General features: G+C 34.3%; 1 pseudogene; it reads left to right on the top strand.

The window, feature by feature from the left end:
- The first annotated feature begins 382 nt into the window (after positions 1-382).
- On the top strand, positions 383-501 carry LOC118608360 (annotated as a pseudogene).
- The last annotated feature ends 5,736 nt before the right edge of the window (positions 502-6,237 follow it).

The raw sequence follows: 6,237 nt of genomic DNA on the forward strand, positions 1-6,237 counted from the left end.
TATCAGTCATTTTTTTATTTTAATTTTTTTGCATAAGAAAAAGGTCAATATTTGTTTGTTTGTCTGTTTACTAATTAGTTTTAAGTATATAGTACAATGGTTAGACTTTTATATAATTAATAAAGTGATCACCTCAATTAGTCTAGTACCTACCTGGCACTGTACATACCCACTATAATACTATTAACTGTATTCCCTATGCTGTACTTTATATCCCCATGACTCTTTTGTGACTCCTAATTGCCAGAGGGGAGGAGGCTGGGAGCCTGGATGAAAAAGGTGAACGGATGAAGATGTATAATTAGTAGTCAGTCACTTTTTCTAACAAGCATTTTGTCATCTGGTTTGATGCAACCATAGCAAACATTAAATTGTTTAACCCATCTATGGCCATGCCACCCTGAACAAGCCTGATCCCATCTGATCTCAGAAGCTAAGCAGGGTCAGGCCTGGTTAGTATTTGGATAGGAGACCACCTAGGAAGACCAGCTGCTGTAGGCATAAAACCTAAAAAAAAATAAAGGATTGTAAGATGACTAGCAGTAAAGTGTCCTAGGGCCATATGAACAATTGATTATTGAAAGTAAGACTAATATTCATATAAGTTTATGGTTCAAGACAACATATATGGAAATATTTATGTGCTTTGTACATGCTTTATTTTATGTCAATAAAGGCATTAAGAAATAAAAATGTTTTCAGCCTAGTCAGTCTCTTATGCATTATATCCGAGTCTCCAATAGGTAGAGGAAAGAGCTTCGCTGAACGTAGCCTATAGCCTATAGTGTGATATAACTAACAGCCTATGATCGTCCTGTTATTAGGGTGAACACCTGCACTAGAACAAGGCTTCTTCACTTTCTTAAAACCCAGGAGTCCTTTTACCAGTTGAGCTCTTGGTTTCTTGCCAGGTCAAACAGGAAAAGCACAACATTTATGCTGCGGCAACCCTGTTATTTAATTTTTTCCTGGTGCTCTAAATTATAACAAACATTGTACAGAATGAAAACCTACGGTCATGTCATTTTGAATCCCAGGACCAACTGCTTGTGGTTTCTCAAAGGTAAATGCTAGGGAAAGAGCAAACCCACATGGAACCCTTTTTACCTCGGGACAGAAATTGAATATTTGGAAAGGTCAGCAGTTATGAGCAGAGTTTCATTCTAGTTTGTCTAGTTTCCAAGGCAAAAATCTACAAAGTAAAGAACTGATAAAAAGTCTCTACTCACTGCTTGTCCTTTCTCACTTTGCCCTCTTATAACTGAAGGGGCTTTAAAAGAAGCCCTAGTCACAGGTTAGTACACAGTGGCACGGAGAAGAAAGGCTTCCTCAATGTGCCACCCCCCTCGCCCTACTTGTAATTCCTCTTCTTTGGAAATATTATTTTCTTTACCCAAACAAGGACAGTACAGACTTGCGCTGAATAAGTAACAGAATATTTGACTTAATTTTCTTTAACTTTCCTTAGAGGAATTTTAGATTGATTAGCTGAAAGTTTCTGAAGAAATTATTTTTAAGGCTGTTTTACATCTTTCCAAGATAATGAAACAAATCAAGTCAAAGGCAAAAAAACAAAAAGAAAGAAAAGAAAAGAAAAAGAAAAAAAGGACCAATTCGAAATATTTAATGAAAAATATTGGATAGAAAAACAGATGTACATTATATTGGGCATATTAATATGATATATATGAATATTAAAAAGAAAAATGTTACTCACTGTTCCTGAATTGCAGCATTTTATGTACCTCATCTTATGTTATCCTTATTTTTTAAGTTTTCTAACAATGAGCATATTTGTTATATATTTAGAAAAAAGTATACACTTAAAAAAGTAGATGGAGGCTACTTGATCTCAAGGGAAATCACTTTAAATACAGTATATGAAACATTTCCATTACAGGATGCCCTGTCATTTCACACTTTCAATGTGTAGAAAAATATATTTTTATTTTGTTTACTGATAGGTAGTATTCAAGTTTATATAAAAATAGAGACCATTCCTGCAGTTTTAATTCCCATCTTCATTTTCATGTTAGAATATGTATAGACACCTCAGACAGCCAGTCAGTCCCTTATCTGCAATGATTACTTTAACAATACCCCTCAAGGCTTATCATGTCATTTTGTCTGACCTTCAGTTAACTAACTCCTGCTGATTTCTTTAGTGGTCTCCTAAGACAGATTTCCCTTACTTATATAGAGTCTAATAGAGATACTCATAGGTTTCCTTTCTTGCTATGTCTCTAAAATCCCATTAACAGAGTCTCTATTGTAATGCTCATCTAATTATAACATGCCCCTTGCTGAGCTCAGAGGGCAAGCATTCTAATAAAACTGTGGTCCCATACTGAGAAGTGGAAAGAAATAACTGTCATTCTCACTTCAGTAGTAAATTTTAATAAATTAGAGCCTGCAGAATTCTAAACCCACTTGACAAAGGTAAAGTGAAAGGGTGAGTCTACTACTGATTTGGGCATGAACTAGGGATACATAAATATCCTGTTTCAATTTTAACTGGATTCTGATTTACATGCTTAAACTGGCTAAATGGTATTTTCAGAAGAAATCTTGGGATTCTTTGCCTCTGTAGTTCTGGTCATTCAATTCTCTTCCTCCTGAAAGCATTTCCTTTCTCTCACGATTTGTCCCAATTCTACTGTTTCTGCAAAGTTCTGCACAAATATTGCTGTACATTGACTTCGCATAGCCCAAAATGGTCTTTCCTCTCTCTTCTCTGAAGATAATAGAACTTATCTGCACTTCCTTAAGTAGAAAGGTCAATTTTCATCTTTCATACATTTTTTTTCTATGTCTATCTGTGATAAAATCTAAAGAGATGTTCATCTGACCAAATAGGGAGACTACATTTCCCAGCCTTCTATGAAGTTAGGTTTGGAGTCAGTGACTGGGTTCTAGCCAGTGGAATGTAGGAAGGCCTGGTTCAAAAAGTACCTTACATGACTCGACTCTCTCTCTCTCTCTTTGCTCTGCAGAAGAATCTGAATACAGAGACTCTAATGAGAACCTGAGGGGTCCCTTTAAGGTCATGGAACCATAAGATACAAGGACTGGGATCCCTGAGTTACCATGTAGAAGGCTTCTTGCTAAAAACCTATTTCAAGGGTGAATAGGAAAACTTGATTATATTATGATAGATTTTTGGTTCATTGTTGTTCCAGCAACTAACTCTAATGACTCTGACAAATGTAATATGTTATGTCCCCCTTATAAGATAATTTCAACTATGGTTGCTATGTTGAAGTTTCTCAGAGCCATGTTTCTACCCTTTGCCTTTTCTCTGACCATTTCTCTGAGGTGAGTATTTCTTACTATCTGCTATACATTTCCCCATGGGTGCTCTAATGGCCTCGAACATAGCTTTACCAAATAGAGACCAAGGTTATCAACTATATTAGCTTCTTAGGGCTGCTGTAACAAAGTACCACAAATGGTGGCTTAAGACAACAGAAATTTATTGTCTTATAGTTTGGGAAGCCACAAGTCTGAATGAAATAAAGGTGTTAGCAGGGCCATGTTCCCTCTGAGAGCTGTATCAGAGAATCCTTCCTTGCCTCTTCCTAGTCTCTGGTGGTAGCTGTTAATCTTTGGCATTCCTCGAATTGCAGTTGCATCATTCTAATATTTGCCTGTCGTCACACAGCATACTCCCCGTGTATCTCTGTCCTTACACGGTCTTTTTATAAGGAAACCAGTCATATTGAATTGCTCAGTGCTCACCCTGATGACCTCATCTTAATTTGATTACATCTACAAAGACTTTATTTCCAAATAAGGTGACTTTCACAGGTATCAGAGGTCAGGATTTTAAAATATGTTTTTGGTGATCACAATTCAACTCATAACATCAACCCCACGATCTAGCTTAACAGAATTACTATCATATTGTCAATCAGTACTGGGACTTGAAAGTCATTCAACATTTATAGCTCCCTCTTATACATCTTTGGTATATCATGTCAGTACAATGTAAGATGTCTCCCTTCAACTCTCCTTCCTATATGCTCTATCACTGGTGTAGATTTAGTCTCATTGCTGTGTGTTTTCCAGAGACAAATTCCATTCTCTTTCTCTACATTTTCTCTAGAAATCTTTTTGAAACCAACTTAATCATGTAATGGTTCTGTTCAAACATTTGTAATAGCTTTTTAAAGTTTTCAGTGTTTACGGAGAACTCTGATATGAGTTATCTATCTCCTTTGAGATTCACAAATCTCCATGAGATAAGTTAATAGTATTTAAAATAATTTGATTGAGAAACTGATATTAAGAAGTCAAACTAACTAGTTCAAGGAAGCCCAGGTATTTATTAGTATAGACAGATTTTATATCAAAATACTTTTATTACAAATGTTATGTCTTTTCACCACAGCAAGCTTGCCTAAGAGGACAAAAGACATAAATCTGAGGATTGTTTATGTTTAAGTGTTATCATAGAAAAATAGGGTATTAGAGGAGAATGATCAAAAGAAGTCTGACATTTGGAGGATAATCAATGAAGAGTAATGTTAGGAAAGCAGGGGAGATAAATGATTCAAGTAGAAAAAGATGCTAAGTAGTTATTCATTACAGAAGTATCACATAAGAATTGCTCTTGAAATTCATAATAAGAGATTCATGAAAATATAATCAATTAATAAAGCAATCAAAATTGGAATAAGTTGACCATGGTGAATTGACATCAAGGCCTAAATTATGGCTTACTAAAAAAAAGTGGATGGAAAAATCCAAAAACACTGCCTAAGAGATGTTGTGCTTTACAAATCCAGTGGGTGGTCAGCATTATTAAGATGTTCAAGAAAGAATAAGTAACACAGTGTTGTTAGAAAAATAAAAGACATCTTGATGAAAATCTAGGCCAAACTAGAGTTATTTCTTTAGTTCAACTCTTGGAACTACCACTGAGTGATACTGGCTAAAATGGTTTACTTTTCTTGAAAGAGTGGTTAAGAGTGTGGGCTCTGGAGTCACACAGATATGAGCATGACTTCTAATCTTGCTGTTTACTAGATCTGGATCTTGAAAGTATTACTTAAACTAAATGTCAGTTTTATAATCTATAACTTGAAGCAATTTCAAACTCTTCGGGTTGTAATAGTAAAATATTACCATGGAAACTGGCACCGAGGAAACAATATATCATACCTATGATTTCTATTATTTTAATATTCTCTCTTAGCTGATGTACATGATTGCAGGTGAAAGGTTCAAACAAAAATCATTTTGTTCTTTTTACATGTTTCATTTTATTTATATGGAAGTAAAAATATTTTTAAATGTTTAAATAATTATTAAAAGTGTACTGTGATTCTATGTTCAGAAATATAATGCAATAATTAACAACACAAACAACAATTTATATTGACGTAGTACACATTCTTAGAACATTATAAAAAGTCACCTTGTAAGTGAAATTCATCTCTTCACCTTTTAATTATTTGGTCTTGGTGTATATAATTTGTGGCATCACTATTGCTTCAGGTAAAAGTAAAATAATATGCTTAAATCCACCCATCGAATAGATAACAAGATATAACTTATTCTAAATGGTTTTGATTTCCTATTTATATGCAGAAAGCAGTAGTTCATTAACACCTGAAAATTTTAAAAACTAGGTCAGAAATAAGGGTTCTAAAAATCTCAAAAGATTCAGTTGAGATCTCTGAGGTGATGATTAAATCTGAATAAAACATTTTCCTAAGAATTACTGTTCTAATATAGGAAGCACTAAATGATTTGTGATTTCCAGACCTTTATACATTAGTCCTGAAGCATGTCATTTTTTTTTTTATTTACCCTTCTTTCCCCTTTCTCAGGGCAATAAAAAAAAATCTGAAACTGAACTCTTTAATTAGAAAAAGAGAGTGGGTGTTTAACTCAAGGTAGAATATGAAGAGCAGAGCAATTGCTTAGCAGACGCATATAAGAGTATTATTATGGAGACAACTCTTGAAGAAGGCAAAATTATTTTTAAAGTCATGATTTTCAGTACCTATCACATAAATAAATTAGCTGAATGTTAAAAATTAATCACAAGTCAAAGAAGCAGCCAAAGAAGCATAAAGGGGGATATATGCTAATCTATGCACCATGATTTTTTTCCTATAAGTGAAAATTGAAGTGAATTGTAAAAGCCAATGAAGCAGCAGAAAGATGGTTGGCTATAAATCCCAGACAATGTCCTAGATATGTCATTCTCCATGAAAGGCATGCTTTCTG

This window comes from Rousettus aegyptiacus, unplaced genomic scaffold (assembly GCF_014176215.1).
Source record: "Rousettus aegyptiacus isolate mRouAeg1 unplaced genomic scaffold, mRouAeg1.p scaffold_m13_p_9, whole genome shotgun sequence".
NCBI lineage: Eukaryota > Metazoa > Chordata > Mammalia > Chiroptera > Pteropodidae > Rousettus > Rousettus aegyptiacus.